At 41.7% G+C, this 17,102-nt stretch overlaps 1 long non-coding RNA gene across 1 annotated transcript; it reads left to right on the top strand.

The window, feature by feature from the left end:
• Positions 1-8,328: 8,328 nt before the first annotated feature.
• LOC124297226 (uncharacterized) lies at positions 8,329-16,659 on the top strand. The gene is made up of 3 exons (XR_006906553.1): positions 8,329-8,585; positions 14,626-14,745; positions 15,220-16,659. It is a non-coding gene; the product is annotated as an uncharacterized LOC124297226 (long non-coding RNA).
• The last annotated feature ends 443 nt before the right edge of the window (positions 16,660-17,102 follow it).

Here is a 17,102-nt window from a genome sequence, read left to right as displayed (position 1 = left end):
AACTACCCCTCTGTTGATGGGAATCTACTTTACCGTCCTCGAGAACAGGGGTGGTGGCAGTAGTCGTGGTAACACAATCAACCAATGACAAGACTTCCGGCCGATCGGCGAGCCGACGGGGGGAAATGTTTGACTTGACGCTTACCCAGTCCCTGCGAACTCTTAACAAGGGCCGAATTACATTGCATTATCGATAATTTTGCGCCTGGTTTATACGGTGTATAGAAATGCTCGTTCGACAACTCGGTGATATCGTATTAAAACTTACGGCGTTACCAGGGTCGAAAGACGAATTCAGTTTTTGGAAGGATCGGTTTGCATTTTTCCTATTTTTCTTTATTTTTTTTCCATTTCTTTTTTTTTTGCAAATCATTTTTAACTATTCCAGCTCGGTGCTCGGTGCTTCTTGGTTTCCATCCTCGCTGCACACGTAATATGGTGTATGCACGGTGCGGGCTGCTGTTATAAGATCCCTGTATGCCACTCTGCTGAGAGTGAAGAGTTTGCCCTCGAAGAATTAGCATGTGAGTAACAAGGGACTTCGGAGGGCCGGGTTACCCTTCGTGGTGAAAGAGAGAGAGAGAGAGAGAGAAAGAGAGAGGAGGGGGCTAGAGAGCCGGAGAGGCGTATAATCACCCTTAACTCCTTCCACCACGCACGTTTCTCCAATTAGAACTTTTTTTTCCTCTTTTACGGCCCATCCCGTACCGCGTTTCTACTATTTGATCCATGATTTTATTTTGTTCGTTCGTTTCATCGATTTTCATCCATTCGTTACTTGGAATTGTTCGGAAACGATGCGATGCCAGGATATTCGTTTATTTGTATAATAGGTATAATTGACTGTACTTACGAAGCAGCTAATTTTTACCAAAGTCTGTTCATCGATGGAACTTTTAACAATTGAATGTATTCGGAGTGAAAAATTAGTGCAGAGCATTATTGTTAGGCGAAGGTGATGAAAAAAAATTTTATAAAAATGTTTTCAGCGTTGAAAAATTCCACTTTGTTTCAGCTTTAATAAGACAGGTTTTTAAACGATTGGTCAAATTTATATCACACTGTGTCGCAAAATTTTTTCTTCAAACGTAACAAATCAGTCAAAGTCATTGCCTCCAAAAATAATAATAACCTTACTGTGAGATTATTTCTTTTTTTATAATGAAAACTTTACCGCTGAAGAATTGCATAAATTTATTCCCGCCCAATAGCAATGACAAAAATTCAAAGATGAATACGTTCGTTCTCGTTGCTTTGTTAGCAAAGAGCATGGGTACGAGTAATCGAAGAAGCAGAAGATAATCACGACGAAAATAATTGAAAGGGTTGAGGGTCAAAACGGCGTGAAACATCCCGGACATTGTACATCCGGATCAGTGACGAGTATCGGCGTAGGGAAGAAGGAAAGACTCGAGTCTGCAGCAACAACAGCAGCAGCACGAAGCGAAATAGATTAAGGATATCGCGTGCTGAGGTGCAAACTGGTGGAATTAGAGGCTTAAAAAATCCGAAATGAGGCTGAAAGGTCGTTACTGTTGGCTTAGTTGTTGCAAGGGCAACGTGGCGCCGCGCCATAAGGAGATATCGAGAAAGAGTGAAAGACAGAGAGAGAGAGAGAGAGAGAGAGATCGTCAGGAACGAAGGCAGGCGAGGCGGCGTGGTCGGACGATAATAATTTCTGTGTGATTGGTACGGGTAGGGATGGAGCAAATTGCGAAGGGGTGAGAGAGAGAGACGTCGAGGAAGGGGATGCTTCGTTATCGGTAGCCCTGGGGGGAGGAATGGGGAGAGTCCTCATTAGGACCTTCTCTCCTGCGTGCGAAGCCTGTCGGAAGGGTAGTCACCCACCAAAGCTGCGCAACACCTTCGTCCACCCTGTCTCAATTTGCAAAACTTGTTTCGTATTCTATTTGCAGAAAGTCCACCACCCCCGCTGCCTGTGTCTCGTTTTCGTTATGCATCCACCTATAGGCACGTACATGCGTGATTCGCGGAAGGGCTGTGACAATTTTTAACGATAAAGATATGATCGTGAACAATAAACAATAAATTAACAGAATGAACGAATAAATTTTCACGCGTTTGTTTCTCTGACTATGTTTTTATTTACTTTTTTTTTCTTTCTATTTTTACTATTTTATACCCGACGATGTAACAGCTAGCCGAGCTAACGAGGCGACGCGAGAGGGTGGATATCTGGAGGGAAGAACAGGGAAGAGAAGGATAAAGAGAAAATTGAATTCCATTAACCGGGACTATCGGGTATACTACGTGACGTCACAAACCAAGGGCAGAAATGTCCGATTGGACGTAATTTCCCATAGAGCCAGAAATTCTATCAAACCTATTCTTCCGTTTTAGGATCCGTTAGGCAACTAATAATTGGTAGAAATCGATCGCGACCCTTCAAGGACGAGGGTGAATCCCCAGGTGTAGGGGAGTTTAGCCAAAGCTGCTTTACCGAAGGATCGTAACGGAACCAAAACTAACAAGGCCGTAAAGTATTATACTGCGAGTACACTCGGACGAAATATTTGTTCAATTTCTCATAATTTCACACCTAACAAAGCATCGAACGGTGTAATATTCTTTCGTTCATTTTTTGTTTAAAAAATATTTTTCACCCTTTAATCTCTGTTCCATATTTTCCACATCCGAATGAAACAACAAAGCTTTATGGCCACTTGCTTCTCCGCTGCATATATGCGAAGAGAAGAGAGTAAAGAGAGAAAGCGTGAGTGACGTTTATCCAGGGAGAGGTGTTTCGTTATTTCATTAAATCCCTAAATTCGTTTTATCTTATTTCATTTCACTAATTCACACGGTAACGCAATTAATCTCAAAACCAGCCGGCTGTAATCACCCAGCTAAACTCGACCCGTCGTCGTGCCGCGACCCCACATACACGGTACAACGAACACCTTTCATCGTCATTATTATTATCATCAAAATTACGTCGTTCTTCTAATTCCCTCTTCGTACCCCTATCCTAGGTGCTCAAGGGGGTTGTGTACGAGTGGACCGCTCAAAAAGTGGGTAGATTTTGGAAATTTCTACCTCGGCAATCAATTTTTCAATTCGATCGGGGTTCATTTCATCCAAAGGCATATGGACGAAACATGTCACTTGACATCATTTTGTGAATGCCAATGCTAGCTACTAATTGATTGTGATAGAAATGAAAAAGAAAAAGTAAACGAAGCTCTGCGGACGTACTCTTTAGTAAAACAAACCCCGATCGAATCGAACCATTGGTTGTCGAGATATAAATTCCCAAATTTCACCCACTTTTTCATCCGTTTTGTACCGGTATCGATCCCCTTAAACGCATCTTACAGTAATCCCCATCCATGTGGCGTAATTTCTTTCCGGCTCGCTTATAAAAAGCAGCAAAAAAATGTCGGACTTTCATTCAGGATCCATACACACATTTATAAATTTTCAACAACTCACAAGTGTAATTGTCCTAGAGGCCGAAGATGGTGGCGATGCGGGGGCCAATTAGAAGATGCCTCCTCGTTCCTTCAACGATCACCCATCCATCCACCCCCTCACCCACTTCCTCCCCCGCCTTTTCACCACCCAGTCAACCACCCTGCGGACCCGCAGTGTAGATTGGATTGGTTTAGATTGGGACTCAGTGGCGTTCCCTCCACAGAACCAAGCTCTGAGCTCTGAACGCCAAGGACTACGGAGGTGATGGACCGCGAACAGCAGCGGGTACCTTATCGTCGACTTTGATGAAGGCATCGAATCAACGATCACTGGAAATAGGCGTCTATTTCTAACCAAACTGCAATTAAACGAAATGTGAAACGCGCGAGAACGATTAGTTATCAGGGTAAAATTGAAATAGAAAACGGTTCTCTTGAGCTGTTTTGATTGTTCACTTGCCATGGGCTAGATTCCCGACTTTAGCACCACTGCGTCTGGTATCTTCGAGGGAGGATTTTGCGGAGGCTACGCCAGTGCAACCCCCATCAGGCGGGTGGTGGCTCGTTAGTGACGGATTAGTGATGTACGTGTGCTCCACCCCCACCTCCGCCTCCATCCCTGTTCGCAGTAGACGACTCGCCACCCTCTGTGTACTTTCTCCTCTTCCTCGACCTTCTCTGCCCCGTGGAACCCCAACTTTCAACTTACAATCTAAAAGTCCGAAGCCACACGTTACGGCTGTAGAACAATGAAAGAAAGTACACACGGAGGAATTTCATCCCGGTTGAGAAGAGAATGAAAAAAAGTCAACGGGGTCGTCTGCAAGGGGGATTAAATCAGAAACGAAAAATCCCCGAGTGATTTTTGTCGAGAGAACTCGATCATCAGGCCTTCTGATACTGTTGATTTATGCTCTTTTCCCAATCCAGCCTTCGTAACGACCATTTCAATGAAAATAAACCTTACTACGATGAAATCGTCAAAGTCAAAAGAGAGTCGATTCCCTAATTCCGGTAAAAAGAGCTCATCGGCAGGAATATTCAGAGGATCGGCAACGTGGCTGTTCGAGTTTCTTGATCTCGAGAGGGTTCCAGGCCGGAAATAGTGGGATTCGATGTGAGCGTTGGACAATGCATAATTAAGGACCATCCCTTTAATCCCATCCTTTGGCTCGTCTATATTTGCGTCCGGTTGAGACGACGAGGACGTGTTGGTTCTGGAGTAGGTATCCATCCTTTGAGTCTAGGAATCAACGGACCGGGACTCGCGTCTACTTGTCTATCCACAGAAATAACTGTCGAGCGTATAAACAAGGGGGGGGGGGAGGTGTTCGGGATCCTGGCTCCGAATTCGGGAAGGAAAATATTGTTCTAATCAGTCGATGGACTTCCTTGCACTGTTACTGTTCCCACAGTGCGAACGTTTAATTGCGAATCGTCCGAAACAGCGGAGAGTTTGACGTTCAATCCAGAAATGTAAGAGGGTAATTTATTCCAATTTTCATCATCGGTGTTGTTCACTTTTTTTTTGCTCTCTACCAGCTCAGCCTCCGCGGCGTTAAATGACTCGATGCATCATTTAGGCTGGTTTCGCGTTGTTGTCCAACCGAGTGTAGGTACAGCTAGCCGTATCCTTTGGTTGAACGGCGGCCGCGGGGAGAGGGAGATACAACGAAGGGAACCCCAGATCAGACATTCGCTAAAAGCTAAAAGCTAAAAGCTTTCCCATATTTCATTATTTCTGTTCACACGCTGCGGCTAATACTCTCGTTTACCAGCAGCCCGTCTGTCCAACCGTCCGTCAGGGAATGGCTTCTCTTCGTTAATCCTGTAAACACACCGACCGTTACCGCAACGCGTAGAAGTAAAAAACAACAACGGAAAAGATGTCTACGCGATATTTAATATCCGCTCTAATTACTGTATACACGAGTTCGTTAAGGGTTCGAACATCGGTCGAGAAAGTCAAAAAGAGTAATGCTGGTAATTCATTCCATTGATATCCATGGCACTGACCTCGATCACCACCGCGAATATCCTTTCATCATCCCCTCCCGTATCAATTAGTCACTAATTACCGCATTAGTAGGGACTTGGCAGAGCGCTACTTGCAATTATACAACAGTAAGCCAAGGACTTTCAATTATCACGGAATTTGACATGTATTACACCGTTTCGCAACAATCGGATCTCACCTTGTAGAAACGCGGTCGTGAATTTTTATATTTGTCGAACGGACGATGGACTGCGTTTTGTAGCGTGCTGAATTTTGAAACAATTATCGACTTGTACAACGTACTTAATGAACGAAGACCGGGGAAATTGGAATTCTGATCGCGTAAAACGAATTTACGAATTAATCCAGACCAGAGTAGCATTACATACCGTGTAGCACGTACAGCACGTAATTTCAACCATCGACTATATTTAATAGTAGTGCTGGCCGTGTCGTTGTAAAGATAATAGAGTCACGGGTCCAAAAAGATTGCTTAAACAGATTAAAATGTAATTCAATTTAGATTCAATTATTGATACGCGTTTTAATTAATGTCATTAAACCTAAGTGGTACGAGCTGCGCAGGCTCGTCGTAGTCGAGGGTAAAGAAAGTAAAGAGTAAGTAGGAAGCTGGAAGCGGGAAGGCAGGAGAATAGAAGAAGGCGAGGCAGCGGCGGAGGTGTGATGGTAAAGGGCACTGAACCAAAAGTAAAACTGCAAGCATAACACTGCAGAACGATTGCAGCGACGCGGAGAGAATAGTTGATTACTCCGAACTCGTACGAGAAAAGAAACCGCGTCAACTTTCGTCGAAACACCTATTTTCATTCCGGTTTAGTAAAAATTAAACAGATTCCCCGCAAGTCCATTTGCTTTCGAGATACATATTCCAAGGTTCGGTTAAAGTGTTCCGCGTACAATCGCGGTATCTATGTATAAAGTACTTTGCGATTGTATCCACGCACCAAGAGGACACCGTACCCATGAGGAATAGCCGAAGCTACCGAGGCAAACCGTCGGACTGCCTCACAGTCAGCTTCGCTCCTGTATAATTTAGATAATTGCCTTTTTTATTACCGTGGGTAGCTCTAGCTGACTGGCAAACGAGCAGTACAGTCCGTGCCGATGTACCCGTGTAAGAACATGTGTACATGCACGCGAGTTCTGTGTGTTAATGCACAGGTACGGCGAAGGGGGCGCAGGAGGGTTGGGGGGCGGAATACGGAGGCGGCGGTAACATGCGAATATAAGGTCGTAGGAGGGGGTGGAGGATGGAGAACGATGAAATGCTGATAAATAATTGAGTGCCGATAAGTATAGGTACCTACCCGAGTCCACTTATTGACACGCGACCTGAACTGCCGACCTCTGCCTCCCACGCAACATTCGTCGGCCATTCTTTAGCCACCCACCCCCACAAACTCGTTCACATAGACACGTGACCGACAAGGTCGGAAACTAATACGTAAATACAGACATACGTTCTAGGTGCGCAAAGGTAAAAACAACGTGCAGACGCTAGACGATCGTGTTATATTTATTTTTTCTACCTTGTAGTTACTTGTGTATTGCTGTACAGCTTACACTGCACGTAGGCAAGTTTTCTTCAATATTGTTTGCTGTTTCGGAAGAATGCGTAACTGGTATTTAATCAGTTTTTTTTTTTTTTTTTTTTTTATCTTTGATATTTTAGAGACGATGATCCATACGTGTTGTTTGAAAAATTATCTGAATCGCAAGTAATTGGAAAGGAGAAATATAAAATTAATGATATTTTTCATCAGAATATTCTTCAATTTTTTCGGTCATTCATGTCATTCTCAATCTTTTGTTATTGATTGTTTAATCTCGATTGAATTCTCAACTTTTCAGGAAGTAATCAAACGATACTTGTTCTCATTGCCAACTATGCAATTTCTGTAATAATTAATTTGATTGATTAGTTATTATTAAATAGTTAATTCGTTTTGGTAGTCTCTAATTTGTTTGACAATAAAAAAAATAATAATAATAATAATAATAATACAAGTAGGAATTTTAAGCGAGTGATAGAAAAATCATTTCCCCAATTTCAATACCAGAATTAAAAAAATTGAGTACCTAGTCCAAAATTTAATTGGAATAATAGTGGGTACATATTTTTCTCACGTCTTGCGAGAAAATCATAAAATCCTTCAAGAATTAAATATCATCCGAAATGTACAAGTATTTTGTATTTTTTTTTTTTTCTTCACTGGTGTTCGGTTACTCCCCGCTCGGATGCGGTAAGAAATACCACATTTCGGTATTAAATCCTGTGCGGACGTCTGGAAATTGTGCAGCGGTGAAACAGGTCGTACAATTTACGTAGTTTTAAACAGTCTGGAATTAAAAGAATACACCCCCACCTATACTACAGCAGCATCGGTGGAAGCGCAGAAGCCACGATTTTGCGGTTAAATATATTACGTTGTACTCAGGTTATATGTGTACTTTGCTAACGTAAAGAAGGGATTAAAATCCAATTTATAAAAACACAACCCCTTCGGTGCACACACGATATGTTGTAGATGAGAGTTTTCGCGCGAATTTCTCGTGATTTAATTTCATTTTCCCCGAGTCTAAACATGCTGTAATTATTTCATCCAGCTGTTGGTTCAGTGTAAATTGTATCATCTATTTAAAAATTAGTGCTAAAATTGCTTTGGAAATTTGTATACAATCTACCGGCGTACCAACAACGTTATGCCGATGGAAAACGGTGAGTAAAATTTACGGTTCGCACGGCCACGTCTCGGTTTGTTGAATTGTGTCGAATTATCAAGGGGCAGCGAAGCGAGACGTAAATGTTTACGAAGCGAACGGATTCTTCGAACAGGGCTCTCAGCGGGCTGCCAATTGCAAATATGTAACCGCGAGTATCAGTCGACAGGTGAATCGATCCCGAAATAACGATATCTAAATCGTGGAACTGACAACCTCCGGCAACGAAACTGTTCCAGTAATATTCCCCTGATTTCTTTACGTAACACCAGTGCGTGTACACATCAGATCACAATATTTGGGAAACGACGAAGTGGAAATGTTATTTTGGAACAAGAAGCTATTTCACGTATCCATTATTCGCATCCCATAATAGTCCGAGCGGAAACGGAGTCAACTTACAGCTGCACCATGTGAGTAAGCACGCCTATGAAACAGAGCTTATAAGCTACGCAATAAGGCAATGGGATAATTCGTCTACGAACGACATTTTATGAGGAGGCTTTAGACAGAAAACACCGTTTTTTGCGGCAATTTGGATTTAATCTTTTTCGTAATCGCCTTTAAAATTTTTTAAATAATTTATTCAAATATCAAGTGACCGGTCCATTTATAAAACTACTCGCAACTTGTTCGAATCACGATTTCAATAATTATGTGCACCGTCGTTGTTATTGGTACATTCAAGAATAGAATATTTAAAAAACTTTGGAACCTGTAGGTGAGATTTTTCCAGAAGATAAGTTGAAATTATTAGTATTCGCTGATAAAATTGTCACGTAATCAAAAAAACATGGAGCAAAACATGAACGGGCTAATTTAAATGTTGAACGTACGAAGGAATAAATGAGACGGACATAAATATTCGTTCTTTATTCAAAAGAAAATCTCAAAAGATGAACTAATACAAAAGTAAACCAATTTACCTGATTTAATCGAATCGTCTTCCTTTTCTTGTAAGACAAAAAAAGCGAGAAGTTATTCATTATCCAATGGTAGTATTTTAATAGAAAGCGGGCATTCTGTTGCAACGCTGAATTGTTATACCGAAACACACACCGTAAAACGTAATTCGCGGTACATTGTATAATTTCCGTGGGTGCAAAAGGCTGTGGGGAATTCGAAAGGTTCTGCCGAATTCCTCGGAGTATCGCGGTTTTGAAAATTAATTAACAAGGAATGTTCTAGAATCTATTCCCGAGGTATTGAAGCTGGCGGGGTTGGTGCTAGGACGATTAATTCCAGAAGCAAACTATGACCGTTAACGAGCTCTGAGCATAGACGCTTAGCTGTACGGCGACATTAAAGTATCTTAAAATCTCCGTCGCTCCTCTCGCCTATACGTATATCCGATATTCTGCAAACTGCAGGCTTCGTTATTGGTTGGAAATTCCGGCGGTCAACGACGTCGCCATTCCCATTTACCGCCTCATTTATTATCCGCATTGTATACCTCTCTTCGATTCGCGCGCACACACACACTCGGCGCAATGAATGAGTGCCAATAGCGCAGGATCGTTGATCTTCAAGTTGTTAAATTTTATTACATACAAATAAGATATTGGCTATATTTGACATGCCTTTACCATTTGATAAATAAAACGGTTCAAATTTATCTTAGAGTCAACATTAGTGGAAAACTATTTTTTGCCTAAAATGTTGAGTGATGAGTCTGTCATCAATGCACGGGACAAAAAGTGGAAGAAAGTATCGTTCGAAATTTGCCAAAGGATGACGAACCTGATCAAGGAGAATATGAAAACCTACCCAGCTTCGGATTAAAGCTTTAATATTATGCGCGAGAAGTTTTATTTAACGAAGTCGAAACTGTCATCCATGGTATAGAATTGCGAGTAAAACATTACAATTGATATAAAAAGTAGGAATAATTGAAAGTAAAATGAGGAGAAGAAAAAGAGTTTAATCAAATAATGGTTAAATGAAGAAGCCTTCGCGAGATTTGTCATATACGAAAACCCTGAAGTATAATGTAAACGAATTTTAATCACTATGAGCCGTGCCGCGTTTTCACAATTCTTCTCAAAGAATTCAACTACCCGGTGAACTCACGAGACGGCTGTAGAATAGACATTTGAACGGTCCTGTCTAAATAAACTCAAATGTACATATCGTAAATCTTACGAAGGAACGCACAGTGTAACCTCGAGTTTGAAATAGAAACTAAAGGATCTGGAACACTGCTACAATCGTCTCAAATGTCGACGAAACGGACTATTTTAACACCGGTATTTCTTTCTGGGTCACGATAATTAGCAAAACTTGATAATAAATCTCAACGGTCATTAGGTATATTATAAATATGCATGAGACAATTTTTGTAAAAACATTCTTCACTAAATAGCACGAAAGAGCTGTTTCTCTTTTCAATCGATACGCGAATAGATAAGCAGAAGGTTCGTTCCCAGTCATCATCTCGGATAACAAATTACAAACTCGCTCCGACCGTATATTTTATAAATTCGATTAGTCGGTTCTTAATTCGCTTATATCAGACAATTTCTTTTTAAAAAAACTTGCGAAATAATTCGCCGTCTCCCCCTTCTCTAAACCTATTTCTACACGATATCTTTAATTCGAAATAAAGGTTGAAAAAGAAAAAAAAAAAGAAAAAAGAACACAACTGGAATATTTGAGTAAATCCCTGTCGTCTAAATGGCGTCGTCGGGCTGTGTAGAGAGGTTGTAGAGAGTTAGAACGACGGGGGTGGGACGGTAAGGGTGGTCGGTCGGTCGGTCGGTTAAGTCTTCCCGTCGCCTCGTCTCTCTCGTCTAGCACGGGCGTTTGTAATTATAATGACGTCATTAGTGTGTAACGCGCCCGGCATCTCGTTCGTCGGAGCTCTGTCAGTAAAACAGTATTATTTGTCACAAAGCCGGCAAACTACTCCGTTTATCATTATAATTATTGTTATTATCATCATTGTTAATACCGTTATCACCGTTGTGATCACCCTGCCACAGCATGCATTCCCGATTCTTGAACAGGTGGAGTTTTAGCTTTACAATACCTCACGGTTTCGTATTGAATTATATACGTACACGTACATGTGTAATGTACAATTGTACGTCAATGTTATTCTTAAATTGGATACACAAATATATCAAAAGTCAAGTCGAAAGAGCAAGCAGATTCGTGCGAATAATCGCGAGTAAATAATATAAAAAAAAAGAATAGAATTATATGAATATTTGCGGTATAAATAGAGAATTTTTTTTCCTCCTTGCACAAGCGAAATATGCAAAGATTCTGAACGTCAATAATCCCTTCGAAACGGGTAATTATGTAGAGAGGGTTTAAATAAATTTTTCCGAACCCTGACATTTTAAGAATTTCTGATGGAATCAAGAAAGGTACGAACTAGATATGATAACGATCGTGATTCGAATGTATTGAACATCGTCTATCGCATTTTCGAAATATTATCATACTCACAGAGATTTTTAAATCCTCACGGGACTTCTCTACCGATCAATTGATTTTTGCATTAAATGACATTCCGGTCGGTCAAGTCATCAAAGTTGCTTTTATAAAGATGGAAAATAGGAATAAATAGAAATGGGAGGGTAGACACCGATTCGAGGTATACCTTATACTTTATAGATAAGCGTGACGCAAGTGTTTGGGTACAAGGAATACATATAGCCGTAAGAAGAGGCGGCGATGGGGGGCGAGAGATAGTTAGAGTAAATGTGTAATTTGGCAATGTATCAAGACCCTTTAGATATTAAACTATAAACTGTAGATATTCGGAGTGGTTGTGCAGGACAGGGTAATAAATTAGACCATATCTAGGATATTAGTAGCCCGCTATCTCGGTACAGGCTTGCTGCGCTCCAGGATACTCGGCACAGGTCAGAAGAGGAGAGGAAGGCAGCAAAACGGAGGGCTCCAGAGCTATGAAATAGTTTCTCAAATACCGGACGGTGTAGAGAGCCTCTGATAGCCTCTAAATAGTTCCGATTTAACCAGTAAGCTATCTCACTGAGCGCGGAAAGGCTGTTGTACACCTACTACAATGCCATTGCCGTATCTCCAGCCTCGTTTCGACCTCCGTAAATGCAACCAATACACCCCCTGAAAATTATACCGGATAAACATCGTCGATTTGTACCGATGTATATTATCAATTTGCATGTGAACGTGGCAACCCTGCGGAAATAACCCATAAGGTAAATGAGATGTTATAAACTAAGGGTTGCGTTTTTTCCTTCTAAAGTACGGAAATCTGAAAAAGAGTTCAATGCCATCCAGCACTGAAAAATTGTAATAAACAATTCGGTTTTCGTATGTTTATTTCACTGTTTTTTTTTTCAGAGAGTACGAATTGAAGGTATTGCATTCACTAATTATCTCCAAGTTCGTAGTATTTTCACTTTAATTATACTATTGATCTTTACCTTGTTTTTTTTTTTAATCTAATGAGAAAAATAGAAACAACTGTATACATCTCTATAAATGAACGAAATTCACTAGCAAATATGTAAAATTTTGACGCGTTGAGTAAAAATCGACAATTGTGCTACCGAGCATCTCTGACGATTTATTAAATGTATCATCACTGCCGGAATTTTCTAAACAGATGTAATCTTATAAAATTCTCATCTTTGAAATTATCCGCCTCCTTATCTCGAATGCAAAACACGTCGATACCTACTCATATTTCCCTTTGGCAAAACAACATGCGAATATGTTATATCGTACGAAAGAAAAAAAGAAAAAAAAAAAATACTCGGTATAAAATGCAGCAGGCATATCTTTGGTACAAATTTTGAGGGTATCTCCGCGTCGGTAAGCATCAGCTGGGAGGGGGTGCTGGGTGGGGGTGAGAGTGAAGGGTGGTGGGGGGAGGGTGGGTTCATTAATATACATCTATATAGGTACATAATGACGCAGCCCCGAAGGGGTGAGTCAACGAGAGTAAAGACGGGTCTCGGGTTGTTTCACTACTCCGTTAATTGGCACTAATTACGCCCTCTAATTATTGTGCTCCGGCTAGAACCACGAGGCAGAATTTCCGAGACTGAAGAACCCGGGACCCGTTGCGCTGTGCGGGAGTACAAGCGGTTCCTGAAAAATGGCGGAAAAGGGAAAAATAAAAATAAATAATTAGAACAACATGTAACAAAAAGCAAAGAAAAGATACGAGCCATTGAAAAAGGCGGAAATTCGAGTAGGTGCACGAAACGAAGGTGATGTTGAAAATAATTTACCTTCGATCGGACGAAAGAATATATATGGAAATATATATGTAGTCGCACGGTGATCTTTGTACTGAAAATACTAGAACTGTATTAATCGTGAGAATGGTCCTTGGCACGACGACGCAGGCTCTCGGGTTTGCGCCTCGCATCCTAGACAAGCGGGTAACCGGATTGAAACGCGAATTCGCCTGGGAGTGGCTAGAAGCTAAGTGGACCTATTCAGGAACGCGAAATTAGTCAGTGTGGTCGGTCGGTCGATGTGTGGGCTCGGTGAGTGCCGCGCGTACGAGGGAGAGAAACTGTGAGCGATAGGAAGAGAGGAGAGAGGAGAGTATATGGCTAATAGCGGACAGCTATTAAAATAATTTATGCGTTCTTATTGTACGCTAAAAGCTTGGCACGCCACGCTGCCAGTAAAGGTTCAAAAGGACATCCTCCTCTAGTATAGCTCTGGATGTACTTTATGGCCGTGTCTACGGTACTTACGGTACATGTTACAGCCACCTATGGCTGTGACAAATTCAGGTATACCTACGATTTCAGACCGCAAGTTCGTTAGCCTCGACGATTAGTATCTTTCGTAGTTTCGTATGCGTGTAATACTTTTTTCTTTTTTTTTTTTTCATATCGTGCATGCATTAATGAACGACGAAATTGTATAAAAAGTCGGGAATTTGACCCTGAAAAAATTACCACCACAAAGTCGCAACCTCTTACTGTAATTATATTCTTTATTTATTTTACACGTGCACTCTCTCGGCGTAATGAATTCACGACCATTAACAATGACAGACATCAATTCATGACTGGGGAAAGCGGGGCAAGTAGACGAGGTGATTCTTCTTCTTTTCATTTTTTTTTTTTAATTTGTTTTGTTCTTGTCGTGATAAATTTTACAAACATAAGAAAGCATAAGGTCTTTTGCGAGGTGGAATTCCGGCACACAACTCTCGACTACGAGTAAATCAGTCGATACATAATTCCTGGTTCAAGTTCATTGTGAATCTGTCACGATAAATCACTTGCTTCAATAACCTATGCGAAAAAATATGCAAGGATAATTGTGTGGCTGTCAATCAATTGTGAAATTCTGTCTTGAACAATCTTTGAACTCGTGTTTTTAGTTTCATTTCGAGTGTAACTCCCGTTTAATTCTAAATCTGGTATGCTATTCTTGATTCTAAAAATTGTATATAAATGTAATTTTTTACTTCCATTTAATATGTATCAGAGCGAGACGCAAGAATAAATAAAAACAGGGAAAGAGAAAATGGAAAGCGGAAGCGTGTTCGGAGGTGTATCAAAGAGAGGAAGAAAAGGTTTCATAGACGAAAAGAATGAACACGGACTGGTAAATACATTTTACAAAGAAATTGTTTTCTTAATTCTATAAAAAATATTGTTTAGTTTGTTTTGGTAAAGTGATGATTTTTTCATTATTGTTATGATTTTTTTATTAGTATGCATACACCGTGTAACTTTCACGAATATTGTACGTGACGGAGGGAACCAGAAGTCATTTTTGAATTCAGCACACTCGAAAACATAACATTTTCCAAGAGCATGCCATGTAGCTGAAAAAAATATTTTTTCTAGACCTCAGTTTTTCAGTTTTACGGATACATACGGTTCTACGCACCTTCGTTCCTGTCAGTTAATTTTAATCTACATGATCACGTATATGATCATATACATAAACTTTCTCCAGCGTTTCACCGAGCACTAGAGACCTGTCATCGTTATAATTCATATAATAAAATTCTGTACATGATTAATGTTGGTCACATTCACACATCTTCTACTAAGTGATAATTTTTTTACGCAGCTCACTAACGAACGACATTCTCGACACTGTTGTACAAAGTGTGCAAGATGAGCTAGCCTCGAGGCGGAGGATCAAAGGTCCAAGCGTTAGTGGCTCTCTGCGAGCTGACAATATGTAGCGATGCGATGCTGAACCAGCGTTTGAGCAAATTAGCCAAAGTCCTTGGCTGATCCAGAACTCCGCAAGGAGTTTCGGAACCCGAAATACCTCCGCTTCTTTATTCTCGGTGCAGGCTGCAGTATAAGCATCCTACAGACCGTGATCAGACCTTGCCGCAAGGACCTGACTGCACTCTAACCGGAAGGACCTTCGGCTTTGATGTCCACCTTACAGGGAATCAGCTCGCCTTCGAAAATCGTATCCTTCGAGATTGAGACACCCGCAATTCACAATGACTCGATGCATCTGTTAATTATTACAGGCGAAGTATCCTTCAGCTATAAATAAGACACCCAGAAGTCTCGCCGGCAACTTTGGTATAATCGAGTAACAACGAGTGATTAGAAATTCCTGAGAACGTTCGTCCGTCCAAAGACCTTGCCGAATGCTTCTCGTCTACCGAAGCTTCCAGTCGGCGTTGAATTCGTTGGTTAAATGCCTCGGCTTTGGAAAGTGCCGAGAGTCGGTGGCGTCATTCCAACGATCCTGCAGAACCAGGTATGCGATCGCATAACGGACGCCAGAGACGTAAAACGAGGTAAAAATTTTCACTACAGCGAGGATTCAACCAGCCAAAAACTATGACGGTAAAAATAATTCCCACCATGTATATGCGACAAAAAAACTCTGAACTGTAGCGGACCGAGTCCTCCTCATGGTGCATGAAGGTACGGCTACTTGTTCGGTTAATTCTGCTCCAGCCCTTGGAGTCTTGCGGCATACGTCGAGGTTCTTTTTTCCGCAGGGTACAATCCATTCGGCCAGGCATCATCCGGAATAAACTTTCCAGGATAGGCAGTCGGGCAGGCAGGCGGCCGGTACCAGCGCCGAGAATCGTATTCGTAAAGCTTCGCGGATCCCCAAAGCTCGAAAAGGAGTCGGCCCGGGGTTCGCGGGAGTTCAATGTATCTGGACCTGGACCTGGACCGGGACCGGGACCTCGGCCCACCCCCGCAGCTTCGAGAAGAGGCTTTGCTCCGCTGCAGAATCTCAACTTCCCGCGATGCGCCCTGCAAGTGTGCCCCTCCGTTTCTCCGTCCCTCCGTCTCTTCGTGCTCCACGTTTGATTCTTTCGGGTTAACTGACCTTTGCCGCTTATGGAAGATCGCGCACACACGCAAACACACACACGAGCGCATGCTCCACCTTGTCCGTGCCGGAGACTGGCTGGCACATTGCTGGATTCAACGGTAGGAGGAATATTGTTTGTGGATTTACCATTTGTGAGATTTTCCCCCTGAACGTACCGGGGATTTTCGTATTTTACAATAAAATTCAGCGCGTAACTATTGCTGCAGGTATTACCGACGGACCGCGAATTCCCCTCGGCCTTCTCCCTTCGGCCCCAACTCTGTATATCTATACCTCGGTTATACCTACTTCTGTTTTTGGCGATTCAAATATAATTTTCCTTACTCTCGTAGGGATTTGGAAGCGCTTTTGGCGCAGAGTTAGGAGTCGGGATTCCGTGCGTGGGTTTCTCCCTGCTGGCTATTCTATTATATATACATCCTGCACCTTTGAACTCGGAAAAAGCCGCTTTTCACTTTTCGTCATCCCAAATCCCGTTTCGCTGTTCAACCGCTTCCTTCCTCTTCACCCTCGATTGCACGCCACGGGTTTCGGAACCGCACAAAGAGTTTTTCCACTTTTCCACTATAATCTTTACGTACTTACGACAAATTATTATCGTATTAAAATTTTAATTATCGCTACCGCACCGC

This window comes from Neodiprion virginianus, chromosome 2 (genome assembly GCF_021901495.1).
Source record: "Neodiprion virginianus isolate iyNeoVirg1 chromosome 2, iyNeoVirg1.1, whole genome shotgun sequence".
NCBI lineage: Eukaryota > Metazoa > Arthropoda > Insecta > Hymenoptera > Diprionidae > Neodiprion > Neodiprion virginianus.
This window is presented reverse-complemented; position numbering and strand designations above follow the sequence as displayed.